At 33.4% G+C, this 15,584-nt stretch overlaps 2 pseudogenes; both read left to right on the top strand.

Annotated features, from left to right (window-relative positions):
* Positions 1-7,260: 7,260 nt before the first annotated feature.
* LOC147810026 (small subunit ribosomal RNA) lies at positions 7,261-8,179 on the top strand (annotated as a pseudogene; the record flags this gene model as incomplete).
* A 3,303-nt stretch (positions 8,180-11,482) lies between these two features.
* On the top strand, positions 11,483-12,313 carry LOC147810025 (small subunit ribosomal RNA; annotated as a pseudogene; the record flags this gene model as incomplete).
* Positions 12,314-15,584: the final 3,271 nt, after the last annotated feature.

The following is a 15,584-nucleotide window of genomic DNA, read 5'->3' as shown; positions in this document are numbered from 1 at the left end:
GGGAGATACTATGACTGTCTTAAGGATTCCAGATGTCTCCTGAACTAATTAGTGATGCGCAAGAATGGGGTAACGAGATTCCCTTCTGTCCCTATCTAAATTTTACATTTTAGCATGCAATTTAATGCAAATGAATTTCATCGCTAACTTTCGAAAACGGGAAAATTTTTTGACGTGTCTAAACTGGTATAACTGCTCTCTCTGGTCACCGTGCGATGCTCAGATCGTGTCAACACTCATATTTTGTATTATATTTAATTATTTAAAGTTCCCGATTACGCTGGCACTCATTTGCCGAAAAATTCAAAAAAATAATTTTTTTTTTGGTTTTTAATTGAATATTTATTGAAAAAGACATTATTCTTAAAAAAAAAATTGCATTTAGATAATTTAAATTAAAAAAAAGCAAATTAAGCAATTAAAAGCACTTATGCAAAGAAACTCGAAAGATCTGTTAGACCAGACGTAAACACTTCAAATATCGTAACAATGTTGCCTAAAAACATTATTTATTGACATTGTACTTATGAAGAAACTTTATAATATAATATAAATATAATGTTGTTCGCAACAATGTGTTTATTATCAAAATTGGTTTTAAAAGATGTATAATAATAGTTAAATTTTAAAATATTTTAATAAAATATGTATATAATATAATGTATAAAAATATAATTTTTAATAATAGTTATATAATATAAATTTGATAATATAATTATATAATAATAATTTTATGTTATTTTTTTAATTATTTTAAATCATTTTAATATGAAATTTATATAATATGATAAATGTATATAAATAATATTTTTAATTATAATTATGTAATAATAATTTTTAGTTACATTTCTTTTTTATTAGTTTTAGAGTGTTTTTTTTTCAAAGTCCAATTTTTTCCGAAATTTTTCTAAGTCTCGAAAATTGTGGAAATTCTTCTAAGTCCGGCGACGGGAAGTCTGAGACGAAGCCCGAGTGAGGCCGGAAAGGCCGATATGCGTTTTCCGTTCAAATTAAAATTTCCTCGTCGAGAGGCCGGGGATGCGGACGTCGACGGCCACCGCGGGGGAGAAAAATCTTTCGCTTGGAAAATGAACTTTGTGCGGAAATTCAGAAGATTTTCGTACTTAGAAATATTTTATGGTATTTTAAACTTAGTTATATTTTCAAACGGTTTTGACTTTGAAAAATTCAGAAGATTTTCGTACTTAGAAATATTTCATGGTATTTCAAACTTAGAAATATTTTCAAGCGGTATTGACTTTGAAAAATTCAGAAGATTTTCGTACTTAGAAATATTTCATGGTATGTCAAACTTAGAAATATTTTCAAGCGGTATTGACTTTGAAAAATTCAGAAGATTTTCGTACTTAGAAATATTTCATGGTATGTCAAACTTAGTAATATTTTCAAACGGTTTTGACTTTGAAAAATTCAGAAGATTTTCGTACTTAGAAATATTTCATGTTATTTCAAACTTAGTAATATTTTCAAACGGTTTTGACTTTGAAAAATTCAGAAGATTTTCGTACTTAGAAATATTTCATGGTATTTCAAACTTAGTAATATTTTCAAACGGTTTTGACTTTGAAAAATTCAGAAGATTTTCGTACTTAGAAATATTTCATGGTATTTCTGACTTAGTAATATTTTCAATCGGTTTTGACTTTGTATAATTCAGAAGATTTTCGTACTTAGAAATATTTCATGGTATTTCAAACTTAGCAATATTTTCAAACGGTTTTGACTTTGAAAAGTTCAGAAGATTTTCGTACTTAGAAATATTTCATGGTATGTCAAACTTAGTAATATTTTCAAATGGTTTTGACTTTGAAAAATTCAGAAGATTTTCGTACTTAGAAATATTTCATGGTATTTCGAACTTAGTAATATTCTCAAACGGTTTTGACTTTGAAAAATTCCGAAGATTTTTGTACTTAGAAATATTTCATGGTACTTCAAACTTAGAAATATTTTCAAGCGGTATTGACTTTGAAAAATTCAGAAGATTTTCGTACTTAAAAATATTTTATGGTATTTTAAACTTAGTTATATTTTCAAACGGTTTTGACTTTGAAAAATTCAGAAGATTTTCGTACTTAGAAATATTTTATGGTATTTCAAACTTAGAAATATTTTCAAGCGGTATTGACTTTGAAAAATTCAGAAGATTTTCGTACTTAGAAATATTTCATGGTATTTCAAACTTAGTAATATTTTCAAACGGTTTTGACTTTGAAAAATTCAGAAGATTTTCGTACTTAGAAATATTTTATGGTATTTTAAACTTAGTTATATTTTCAAACGGTTTTGACTTTGAAAAATTCAGAAGATTTTCGTACTTAGAAATATTTCATGGTATTTCAAACTTAGAAATATTTTCAAGCGGTATTGACTTTGAAAAATTCAGAAGATTTTCGTACTTAGAAATATTTCATGGTATGTCAAACTTAGAAATATTTTCAAGCGGTATTGACTTTGAAAAATTCAGAAGATTTTCGTACTTAGAAATATTTCATGGTATGTCAAACTTAGTAATATTTTCAAACGGTTTTGACTTTGAAAAATTCAGAAGATTTTCGTACTTAGAAATATTTCATGTTATTTCAAACTTAGTAATATTTTCAAACGGTTTTGACTTTGAAAAATTCAGAAGATTTTCGTACTTAGAAATATTTCATGGTATTTGAAACTTAGTAATATTTTCAAACGGTTTTGACTTTGAAAAATTCAGAAGATTTTCGTACTTAGAAATATTTCATGGTATTTCTGACTTAGTAATATTTTCAATCGGTTTTGACTTTGTATAATTCAGAAGATTTTCGTACTTAGAAATATTTCATGGTATTTCAAACTTAGCAATATTTTCAAACGGTTTTGACTTTGAAAAGTTCAGAAGATTTTCGTACTTAGAAATATTTCATGGTATGTCAAACTTAGTAATATTTTCAAATGGTTTTGACTTTGAAAAATTCAGAAGATTTTCGTACTTAGAAATATTTCATGGTATTTCGAACTTAGTAATATTCTCAAACGGTTTTGACTTTGAAAAATTCCGAAGATTTTTGTACTTAGAAATATTTCATGGTACTTCAAACTTAGAAATATTTTCAAGCGGTATTGACTTTGAAAAATTCAGAAGATTTTCGTACTTAAAAATATTTTATGGTATTTTAAACTTAGTTATATTTTCAAACGGTTTTGACTTTGAAAAATTCAGAAGATTTTCGTACTTAGAAATATTTTATGGTATTTCAAACTTAGAAATATTTTCAAGCGGTATTGACTTTGAAAAATTCAGAAGATTTTCGTACTTAGAAATATTTCATGGTATTTCAAACTTAGTAATATTTTCAAACGGTTTTGACTTTGAAAAATTCAGAAGATTTTCGTACTTAGAAATATTTTATGGTATTTTAAACTTAGTTATATTTTCAAACGGTTTTGACTTTGAAAAATTCAGAAGATTTTCGTACTTAGAAATATTTCATGGTATTTCAAACTTAGAAATATTTTCAAGCGGTATTGACTTTGAAAAATTCAGAAGATTTTCGTACTTAGAAATATTTCATGGTATGTCAAACTTAGAAATATTTTCAAGCGGTATTGACTTTGAAAAATTCAGAAGATTTTCGTACTTAGAAATATTTCATGGTATGTCAAACTTAGTAATATTTTCAAACGGTTTTGACTTTGAAAAATTCAGAAGATTTTCGTACTTAGAAATATTTCATGTTATTTCAAACTTAGTAATATTTTCAAACGGTTTTGACTTTGAAAAATTCAGAAGATTTTCGTACTTAGAAATATTTCATGGTATTTCAAACTTAGTAATATTTTCAAACGGTTTTGACTTTGAAAAATTCAGAAGATTTTCGTACTTAGAAATATTTCATGGTATTTCTGACTTAGTAATATTTTCAATCGGTTTAGACTTTGAATAATTCAGAAGATTTTCGTACTTAGAAATATTTCATGGTATTTCAAACTTAGCAATATTTTCAAACGGTTTTGACTTTGAAAAGTTCAGAAGATTTTCGTACTTAGAAATATTTCATGGTATGTCAAACTTAGTAATATTTTTAAATGGTTTTGACTTTGAAAAATTCAGAAGATTTTCGTACTTAGAAATATTTCATGGTATTTCGAACTTAGTAATATTCTCAAACGGTTTTGACTTTGAAAAATTCCGAAGATTTTTGTACTTAGAAATTTTTCATGGTATTTCAAACTTAGTAATATTTTCAAACGGTTTTGACTTTGAAAAATTCAGAAGATTTTCGTACTTAGAAATAAAAAAAAGGCAAATTAAGCAATTAAAAGCACTTATGCAAAGAAACTCGAAAGATCCGTTAGACCAGACGTAAACACTTCAAATATCGTAACATTGTTGCCTAAAAACATTAGTTATTGACATTGTACTAATGAACAAACTTTATAATATAATATAAATATAATGTTGTTCGCAACAATGTGTTTATTATCAAAATTGGTTTTAAAAGATGTATAATAATAGTTAAATTTTGAAATATTTTAATAAAAAATGTATGTAATATAATGTATAAAAATATAATTTTTAATAATAGTTATATAATATAAATTTGATAATATAATTATATAATAATAATTTTATGTTCTTTTTTTTAATTATTTTAAATTATTTTAATATGAAATTTATATAATATGATAAATGTATATAAATAATATTTTTAATTATAATTATGTAATAATAATTTTTAGTTACATTTTTTTTAAAAATTAGATTTAGAGTGTTTTTTTGTCAAAGTCCAATTTTTTCCGAAATTTTTCTAAGTCTCGAAAATTGTGGAAATTCTTCTAAGTCCGGCAACGGGAAGTCTGAGACGAAGCCCGAGTGAGGCCGGAAAGGCCGATATGCGTTTTCCGTTCAAATTTAAATTTCCTCGGCGAGAGGCCGGGGATGCGGACGTCGACGGCCACAGCCCGGGAGAAAAAATCTTCGCTTGGAAAATGAACTTTGTGCGGGAATTCAGAAGATTTTCGTACTTAGAAATATTTCATGGTATTTCAAACTTAGCAATATTTTCAAACGGTTTTGACTTTGAAAAGTTCAGAAGATTCTCGTACTTAGAAATATTTCATGGTATTTCGAACTTAGTAATATTTTCAAACGGTTTTGACTTTGAAAAATTCCGAAGATTTTTCTACTTAGAAATATTTCATGGTATTTCAAACTTAGAAATATTTTCAAGCGGTATTGACTTCGAAAAATTCAGAAGATTTTCGTACTTAGAAATATTTCATGGTATGTCAAACTTAGTAATATTTTCAAACGGTTTTGACTTTGAAAAATTCAGATGATTTTCGTACTTAGAAATATTTTATGGTATTTTAAACTTAGTTATATTTTCAAACGGTTTTGACTTTGAAAAATTCAGAAGATTTTCGTACTTAGAAATATTTCATGGTATTTCAAACTTAGAAATATTTTCAAGCGGTATTGACTTTGAAAAATTCAGAAGATTTTCGTACTTAGAAATATTTCATGGTATGTCAAACTTAGAAATATTTTCAAGCGGTATTGACTTTGAAAAATTCAGAAGATTTTCGTTCTTAGAAATATTTCATGGTATGTCAAACTTAGTAATATTTTCAAACGGTTTTGACTTTGAAAAGTTCAGAAGATTTTCGTGCTTAGAAATATTTCATGTTATTTCAAACTTAGTAATATTCTCAAACGGTTTTGACTTTGAAAAATTCCGAAGATTTTCGTACTTAGAAATATTTTATGGTATTTTAAACTTATTTATATTTTCAAACGGTTTTGACTTTGCAAAATTCAGAAGATTTTCGTACTTAGAAATATTTCATGGTATTTCAAACTTAGTAATATTTTCAAACGGTTTTGACTTTGAAAAATTCAGAAAATTTTCGTACTTAGAAATATTATTTGGTATTTCAAACTTAGTAATATTTTCAAACGGTTTTCACTTTGAAAAATTCAGAAGATTTTCGTACTTAGAAATAAAAAAAAGGCAAATTAAGCAATTAAAAGCACTTATGCAAAGAAACTCGAAAGATCTGTTAGACCAGACGTAAACACTTCAAATATCGTAACATGGTTGCCTAAAAACATTAGTTATTGACATTGTACTAATGAAGAAACTTTATAATATAATATAAATATAATGTTGTTCGCAACAATGTGTTTATTATCAAAATTGGTTTTAAAAGATGTATAATAATAGTTAAATTTTAAAATATTTTAATAAAAAATGTATGTAATATAATGTATAAAAATATAATTTTTAATAATAGTTATATAATATAAATTTGATAATATAATTATACAATAATAATTTTATGTTCTTTTTTTTTAATTATTTTAAATTATTTTAATATGAAATTTATATAATATGATAAATGTATATAAATAATAATTTTAATTATAATTATGTAATAATAATTTTTAGTTACATTTTTTTTAAAAATTAGTTTTAGAGTGTTTTTTTGTCAAAGTCCAATTTTTTCCGAAATTTTTCTAAGTCTCGAAAATTGTGGAAATTCTTCTAAGTCCGGCGACGGGAAGTCTGAGACAAAGCCCGAAAGAGGCCGGAAAGGCCGATATGCGTTTTCCGTTCAAATTTAAATTTCCTCGGCGAGAGGCCGGGGATGCGGACGTCGACGGCCACAGCCCGGGAGAAAAATCTTTCGCTTGGAACATGAACTTTGTGCGGGACTATACATGTGAGGCACAGTGAGCGTGTCTCAAGAAACGTAACGCTCTCGTCTCGACAAGGGCGAGGGCTCGCCTCACGGAAACAAAAGGTCTCGGCTTTTCAGTGAGTGGCTCGGACGTCTTTCCGTAGCCGCGCCAGCTTTGACCTTCGTGCGGCATAGTGAGCGTTTAAGATACGCAGTGCTCTCGTCTCGACACAGACGGGGGTTGCCTCACAGAAAGCGACGGCCTCGGCTATTCAGTAGCAGCTCGGACAGTAGTTTGTAGCCGCGTGGAGACTGAACAGTGATGGAAGCATTCACGAGGTTTTCTGCAGTTTGTTCCGGCGCGAGCACGACTCTCGACGGCAGAGCACTCTCGCGTCCAGGCGTTGACGCCAAGGGGGACGCAGTGAGTCTCGAACCGACTAGAGGAAGAAGGCTCTAGTTCGATCTGTGCGAACGGGGACCCAGCCGTCATGCCGGGTCCGGCGCCCTCGCCAGCCGGGGGCACCACCACCTCTGAGATTCGAAGCGCCGCTTCGAACGCTCGCTGAACGTGAAAGTAACCTGGTTGGTCCTGCCAGTAGTCAAATGCTTGTATCAAAGAAGGAGGGAAAGTCTGCTGCGGCCGCAGCGGTAACTCCAGCTCCAAAAGCGTATATTGAAGTTGTTGCTGTTAAAAAGCTCATAGTTGGATCTTAGTTCCAGACGGGTGGTCCGCCCACCGGTGGTCACTGCCAGTTCTGAGCATTGCCGCCGAAATTGTCCGATGATCTTTACCGGTTGTCATTCGGTTTCGGCAATTTTACTATGAAAAAATTAGAGTGCTCAAAGTATGCATTACGCATGAATAATGGTGCATGGAATAATGGAATAGGACCTCGGTTCTATTTTGTTGGTTTTCGGAACACGAGGTAATGATTAAGAGGGACAGACGGGGGCATTCGTATTGCGACGCTAGAGGTGAAATTCTTGGACCGTCGCAAGACGAACTACTGCGAAAGCATTTGCCAAGAATGTTTCCATTAATCAAGAACGAAAGTTAGAGGTTCGAAGGCGATCAATTACCGCCCTAGTTCTAACCATAAACGATGCCAGCCACCGATCCGGCTGTGTTCCTCAAATGACACGCCGGGCAACTTCCGGGAAACCAAAGCTTTTGGGTTCCGGGGGAAGTATGGTTGCAAAGCTGAAACTTAAAGGAATTGACGGAAGGGCACTACCAGGAGCAAGGGTACATATCTGCCTTGAACGAGGAATTCCCAGTAAGCACGAGTCATCAGGTCGTGTTGATTGCGTCCCTGCCCTTTGTGCAAACCGCCCGTCGCAACATCCGATGGAATGATTTAGTGAGGTCTTCGAACTGGCGCTCGGACTGACCTCCGGGTCGAGCCGGCGTGTCGGAAAGTTGATCAAACTTGGTCATTATGAGGAAGTTAACGCGCAACAAGGTTTCCGTAGTGAACCTGCGGAAGGACAATTAAAGATGGGTGCCAGTAGGCTCCGACATAGGCCTACACTCGGGGATCCTTCACTGGAGATCCCCGCCTCGAACGCAACTGTCAGTGCCGTGTGGGCGTGCCTGTTTCCCGGCCCTTCGACTTGGGCAAGAGGGAGGTCCTTTGCAGGGCTAGGCTTGAAGAGGGTGCTCGACGTGAGAGAGCTCCCCGCCCCGTTGATGCCGGCGCACTTTCCCCCTTCTCGGAGGAAAACTCTTGATTCAAAACTCTCGAACGCAAAACGGCTCTAGTCGGCCGGATCGAAACTACCACTCCGAGCAGTGGATCACTCGGCTCACGGGTCGGGGAAAAACGCAGAACGTGTGGTGCAATGTGGTTGTAGAAGTGATTTGTACATTTTTAGTACAGGTGGAACAGTGGTGCGAAGATACCATCTGTGGGATAAGGACTGAACGCCCTAAGTCAAAATCCCTTTTAGTCAATTAAAGATGGATGCCAGTAGGCTCCGACATCGGCCTACGCCCGGGGATCCTTCACGAGCGATCCCCGCCTCGAACGCAACTGTCAGTGCCGTGTGGGCGTGCCTGTTTCCCGGCCCTTCGATTTGGGCAAGAGGGAGGTCCTTTGCAGGGCTAGGCTTGAAGAGGGTGCTCGACGTGAGAGAGCTCCCCGCCCCGTTGGTGCCGACGCATTTTCCTCCTTTTCGGAGGAAAACTCTTGATTTGAAACTCTCGAACGCAAAACGGCTGTAGTCGCGTCGATGGGCAAAGTTAGCCGGGGCGTACATCCGCTCCTTGCGGGAGGATTACCCCGGCGACGAGGCCTGTTCGATTTGGAGCACTCAAGAGGGCGCCTAGACCGCGCGCTCTCGGCTCTGAGTCCAAACCCTGTGGGTGTGATGCACGGGTGCCAAATCGTCTGTAGACGACTTAGGTACTAGACTGGGTGTTGTACGTAATAGAGCAGCTACCATACTGCGATCTATTGAGACCCGTCCTCTTACCAGAAGGTTTGTAAAGCTTTTTTCAAGCTTTAAAACCTTTGAAAAAAATTTTTCTTGTAAAATTTTTATTTGATCGTGTGTGCGAATTTCAAAATTATTTTTTCTTTCTTTATAAGTTTTCCGTTGATCGTGTGTGCGAATTTCATAATATTTTTTTCTTTCTTCATAAGTCTTCCGTTGATCAAGTGTGCGAATTTCTCATTTGTTTTTTTTTTTCTTCCTGTCTTTCCTTGATCGTGTGTGCGAATTTCAAATTTTTTTTTTCTTTCTTCCTAAGTCTTCCGTTGATCGTGTGTGCGAATTTCACAATTTTTTTTTTCTTCATGTCTTTCCTTGATCGTGTGTGCGAATTTCTAAATTTTTGTTTCTTTCATGTGTTTCGTTGATCGTGTGTGCGAATTTCTCAATTTTTTTTTCTTCATGTCATATTTGATCGTGTGTGCGAATTTCTCAATTGTTTTTTTTTCTTCCTGTCTTTCCTTGATCGTGTGTGCGAATTTAAAATTTTTTTTCTTTCTTTCTAAGTCTTCCGTTGATCGTGTGTGCGAATTTCTCAATTTTTTTTTTCTTCATGTCTTTCCTTGATCATGTGTGCGAATTTCTATGTTTTTTTTTTCATTCTTCGTCTTTCGTTGATCGTGTGTGCAAATTTCACAATTTTTTTCTTTCTTCATAAGTCTTCCGTTGATCGTGTGTGCGAAATTCTCAATTCGTTTTTTTCTTCATGTCTTTTGTTGATCGTGTGTGCAAATTTCAAAAAAAAGATTTTATTTTTACTTTGAAATATTTTCAAAATGTTTTGGACTTCGAATAATTTTGAAGCTTTTCCCACTTAGAAAAATTTCATGGTATTTCAAAGTTAGCAATATTTTCGAATGGTTTTGACTTTGAAAAATTCAGAAGATTTTCGTACTTAGAAATATTTTACTGTATTTCAAAGTTTGTAATCTTTTCAAACGGTTTTGACTTTGAAAAATTCAGAAGAGTTTCGTACTTAGAAATATTTCATGGAATTTCACACATAGTAATATTTTCAAACGGTTTTGACTTTGAAAAATTCAGAAGATTTTCGTACTTAGAAATATTTCATGGTATATCAAAATTAGTAATTTTTTCAAACGGTTTTGACTTTTAAAACTTCAGAAGATTTTCGTACTTAGAAATATTTTATGGTATTTCAAACTTAGAAATATTTTCAAACGGTTATGACTTTGAAAAATTCAGAAGATTTTCGTACTTAGAAATATTTTACTGTATTTCAAAGTTTGTAATCTTTTCAAACGGTTTTGACTTTGAAAAATTCAGAAGAGTTTCGTACTTAGAAATATTTCATGGAATTTCACACACAGTAATATTTTCAAACGGTTTTGACTTTGAAAAATTCAGAAGATTTTCGTACTTAGAAATATTTCATGGTATATCAAAATTAGTAATTTTTTCAAACGGTTTTGACTTTTAAAAATTCAGAAGATTTTCGTACTTAGAAATATTTCATGGTATTTCAAACTTAGAAATATTTTCAAACGGTTATGACTTTGAAAAATTCAGAAGATTTTCGTACTTAGAAATATTTCACTGTATTTCAAAGTTTGTAATCTTTTCAAACGGTTTTGACTTTAAAAAATTCAGAAGATTTTCGTACTTAGAAATATTTCATGGTATTTCAAACTTAGTAAGGGGAAAGCATTTGACTACTGGCTACTATATTTTCCCTCTTTTTACCCTTCCACCAAACGACTACAGGCCAACTTTTACCTAAACCAATTACTTACTGGACACGGGGCGTTTGGAGAATACCAAAATAGACTTTTCAATAAAAACCCAAATTGTACCTACTGTGGGGACAATCAGACAATCGAACACTTGATCTTGAACTGCCCACACTTCCAGACACTCCGTGGAAACCATTTTGCAGGACAAATTTTGCACCAATGCTTTGCTAAGTTGGTCTGTAGAAACATAGTTAAACAAATTATAAAGGTAACATTGGAGGACACTCTGAACCAAATTTAACTATGCTCGGAGCCTGCGAACACTATTGCTGGTGTCTTGTGTATCTATCTAATTTCATTTTAAACTTCTCTACGTTTTAACTTGTATTGTTTTTATAAATTTTTAATTTAGCAAGCATTGTTTTTATCAACTTTTAACTGATTGTTTTGATTCTTAACTTGTTCTGCATTTTAACCTCTTTATCGAATTTTAACTTCTATATTTTATCACTGTTTTGCATGTTCCTGCAAAGTTTTAACATTTATCGGTTTCTGGGTGATTTTGTGTTTTTTTTTTCTTTTTTTCTTTTTTTTTTATTTAACCTTTTTACTACTTTATTATTTTATTTGGTTTTAACTTGTTTTATAGAATTGTACTGAACATTATTTTAGATATTCAGATTTTTATATTCACTGTTTATGTAACTTTTAGAGATTTACCTATTTTTAATGTATCATATGTGTATGTATCAACTCTCGTATGCCCTAAAATAGGGCGGGGCGAGATAAGAATAAACTATGACGCATGAATAATCTTGCATAGAATAATGGAATAGGACCTCGGTTCTATTTTGTTGGTTTTCGGAACACGAGGTAATGATTAAGAGGGACAGACGGGGGCATTCGTATTGCGACGCTAGAGGTGAAATTCCTGGACCGTCGCAAGACGAACTACTGCGAAAGCATTTGCCAAAAATGTTTCCATTAATCAAGAACGAAAGTTAGAGGTTCGAAGGCGATCAAATACCGCCCTAGTTCTAACCATAAACGATGCCAGCCACCGATCCGGCTGTGTTCCTCAAATGACACGCCGGGCAGCTTCCGGGAAACCAAAGCTTTTTGGTACCGGGGGAAGTATGGTTGCAAAGCTGAAACTTAAAGGAATTGACGGAAGGGCACTACAGGAATAATGGTAAATATCTGCCTTGAACGAGGAATTCCCAGTAAGCAAGAGTCATCAGCTCGTGTTGATTACGTCCCTGCCCTTTGTGCAAACCGCCCGTCGCAACATCCGATGGAATGATTTAGTAAAGTCCTCGGACTGGCGCTCGGACTGACCTCCGGGTCGAGCCGGCGTGCCGGAAAGTTGATCGAACTTGATCATTAAGAGGAAGTTAACGCGTAACAAGGTTTCCGTAGGTGAACCTGCGGAAGGACAATTAAAGATGGGTGCCAGTAGGCTCCGACATCGGCCTACACCCGGGGATCCTTCACTGGCGATCCCCGCCTCGAACGCAATTGTCAGTGCCGTGTGGGCGTGCCTATTTCCCTGCCCTTCGTCCTGGGGAAGAGGGAGGTCATATGCAGGGCTAGGCTTGAAGAGGGTGCTCGACCTGAGAGAGCTCCCCGCCCCGTTGGTGCCGACGCATTTCCCCCCTTCTCGGAGGAAAACTCTTGATTTGAAACTCTCGAACGCAAAACGACTCTAGTCTCTGAATGTGATTGGCGCAATGTGGGTTCATTTGGTACACGTGGTTGGTAAATTTTTGGTACATGAGGTGGGTCGAATGACCAATAGTGCGAAGATGCCATCTGTGGCATAATGACTGAACGCCCTCAGTCAGAATCCTTTTTAGTTAGTCATCAGGGGACCGTCGTGATTTTTCTTCATGTCTTATTTGATCGTGTGTGCGAATTTCACAATTTTTTTTTCTTTCATGTGATTCGTTGATCGTGTGTGCGAATTTCTCAATTTTTTTTTCTTTCTTCGTCTTTCGTTGATCGTGTGTGTGAATTTCACACTTTTTTTTTCTTCCTTTCTTCATAAGTCTTCCGTTGATCGTGTGTGCGAATTTCACAAAATTTTTTTTCTTCATGTCTTTCCTTGATCGTGTGTGCGAATTTCTATTTTTTTTTTCTTTCTTCATAAGTCTTCCGTTGATCGTGTGTGCGAATTTCACAAATTTTTTTTCTGCATGTCTTTCGTTGCTCGTGCGTGCGAATTTCTAAATTTTTTTCTTTCTTTCTTCATAAGTCTTCCGTTGATCGTGTGTGCAAATTTCACATTTTTTTTCCATGTCTTTCGTTGATCGTTTGTGCGAATTTCTAAATTTTTTTCTTTCTTTATAAGTCTTCCGTTGATCGTGTGTGCGAATTTCACATTTGTTTTTTTCTTCATGTCTTTTGATGATCGTGTGTTCGAATTTCAAAAAAGATTTTTTTTTTTGACTTTGAAATATTTTCAAAATGTTTTGGACTTCGAAAAATTCTGAAGCTTTTTCCACTTAGAAATATTTCATGGTATTTCAAACTTAGTAATATTTTCAAACTTTTAAATTCAGAAGATTTTCGTACTTAGAAATATTTCATGGTATTTCAAACTTAGTAATATTTTCAAACGGATTAGACTTTGAAAAATTCAGAAGATTTTCGTACTTAGAAATATTTCATGGTATTTCAGACTTTGTAATATTTTTAAAAGGTTTTGACTTTGAAAAATTCAGAAGTTTTTCGAACTTAGAAATATTTCATGGTATTTCAAATTTAGAAATATTTTCAAACGGTTTTGACTTATTCAGAAGTTTTTCGTACTAAGAAATATTTCATGGTATTTCAAAATTAGTAATATTTTCAAACGGTTTTGACTTTGAAAATTTCAGAAGATTTTCGTACTTAGAAATATTTCATGGTATTTCAAACTTAGTAATATTTTCAAACGGTTTTAAATTTGAAAAATTCAGAAGAACTTCTGAATGTTTAATAAGTATCGAAATCGTAAGAATTTTTCTAAGTACCGAAAACGTCAGAAATTTTCTAAGTACCGAGAACATCGGAAATTTTCTAAGTACCGAAAACGTCTGAAATTTTCAAAGTACCGAAATCGACAGAATTTTTCTAAGTACCGAAATCAACAGAATTTTTCTAAGTACCGAATTCGACAGAATTTTTCGAAGTGCCGAAAACTTCTGAATGTTTTCTAAGTACCGAAATCGACAGAATTTTCTAAGTACCGAAATCGTCAGAATTTTTCTAAGTACCGAAATCGTCAGAAATTTTCTAAGTATCGAAAACTTCTGAGTCTTTTCAAAGTTCCGAAAAAGGCAGAATTTTTCTAAGTACCGAAATCGACAGAATTTTTCTAAGTAGCGAAATCAACTGAATTTTTCTAAGTACCGAAATCGGCAGAATTTTTCTAAGTACCGAAGACTTCTGAATGTTTTCTAAGTACCGAAAACGTCAGAATTTTTCTAAGTACCGAAATCAACAGAATTTTTCTAAGTACCGAATTCGACAGAATTTTACTAAGTGCCGAAAACTTCTGAATGTTTTCTAAGTACTGAAAAAGGCAGAAATTTTCTAAGTACCGAAAACATCTGAATGTTTTCTAAGTACCGAAATCGACAGAATTTTTCTAAGTACCGAAATCATCAGAAATTTTCTAAGTATCGAAATCATCAGAATTTTTCTAAGTACCGAAAACGACAGAAAGTTTCAAAGTAACGAAATCAACAGAATTTTTCTAAGTACCGAAATCGACAGAATTTTTCTAAGTTCCGAAAACGTCAGAAATTTTCTAAGTACCGAAAACTTCCGAGTCTTTTCTAAGTACCGAAATCGAAAGAATTTTACTAAGTACCGAAATCGACAGAATTTTTCTAAGTACCGAATTCGGCAGAATTTTTCTAAGTACCGAAAACGTCAGAAATTTTCTAAGTATCGAAAACGTCAGAAATTTTCTAAGTACTGAAAACTTCTGAGACTTTTCAAAGTACCGAAAAAGGCAGAAATTTTCCAAGTTCCGAAATCAACAGAATTTTTCTAAGTACCGAAATCGGCAGAATATTTCTAAGTACCGAAAACTTCTGAATGTTTAATAAGTATCGAAATCGTAAGAATTTTTTTAAGTACCGAAATCGTCAGAATTTTTCTAAGTACCGAAATCATCAGAATTTTTCTAAGTACCGAAAACGTCAGAAATTTTCTAAGTAAAAAAACTTCTGAAACTTTTCAAAGTACCGAAATCGACGGAATTTTTCTAAGTACCAAATTCAACAGAAAACTTCTGAGTCTTTTCAAAGTACCGAAAAAGGCAGAAATTTTCCAAATTCTGAAATCATCAGAATTTTTCTAAGTACCGAAATCGTCTGAATTTTTCTAAGTACCGAAATCGTCTGAAATTTTCGAAATACCGAAAAGGTCAGAAATTTTCTAAGTACCGAGAAGGTCAGAAATTTTCTAAGTACCGAAATTTTCAGAATTGTTCTAAGTACCGAAATCGTCGGAATTTTTCTAAGTACCGAAATCAACAGAATTTTTCTAAGTACCGAATTCGACAGAATTTTACCGAAAACTTCTTACCGAAACGAAGTGCCGAAAACTTCTGAATGTTTTCCAAGTACCGAAATCGACAGAATTTTTCTAAGTACCGAAATCGTCAGAAATTTTCTAAGTATCGAAATCATCAGAATTTTTCTAAGTACCGAAAACGACAGA

This window comes from Parasteatoda tepidariorum, chromosome 5, assembly GCF_982258835.1.
Source record: "Parasteatoda tepidariorum strain Cologne lab strain chromosome 5, Ptep-v5.0, whole genome shotgun sequence".
NCBI classification, from domain to species: domain Eukaryota; kingdom Metazoa; phylum Arthropoda; class Arachnida; order Araneae; family Theridiidae; genus Parasteatoda; species Parasteatoda tepidariorum.
The sequence above is the reverse complement of the archived record's forward strand: the minus strand, read 5'-3'. Positions and strand labels throughout refer to the sequence as shown.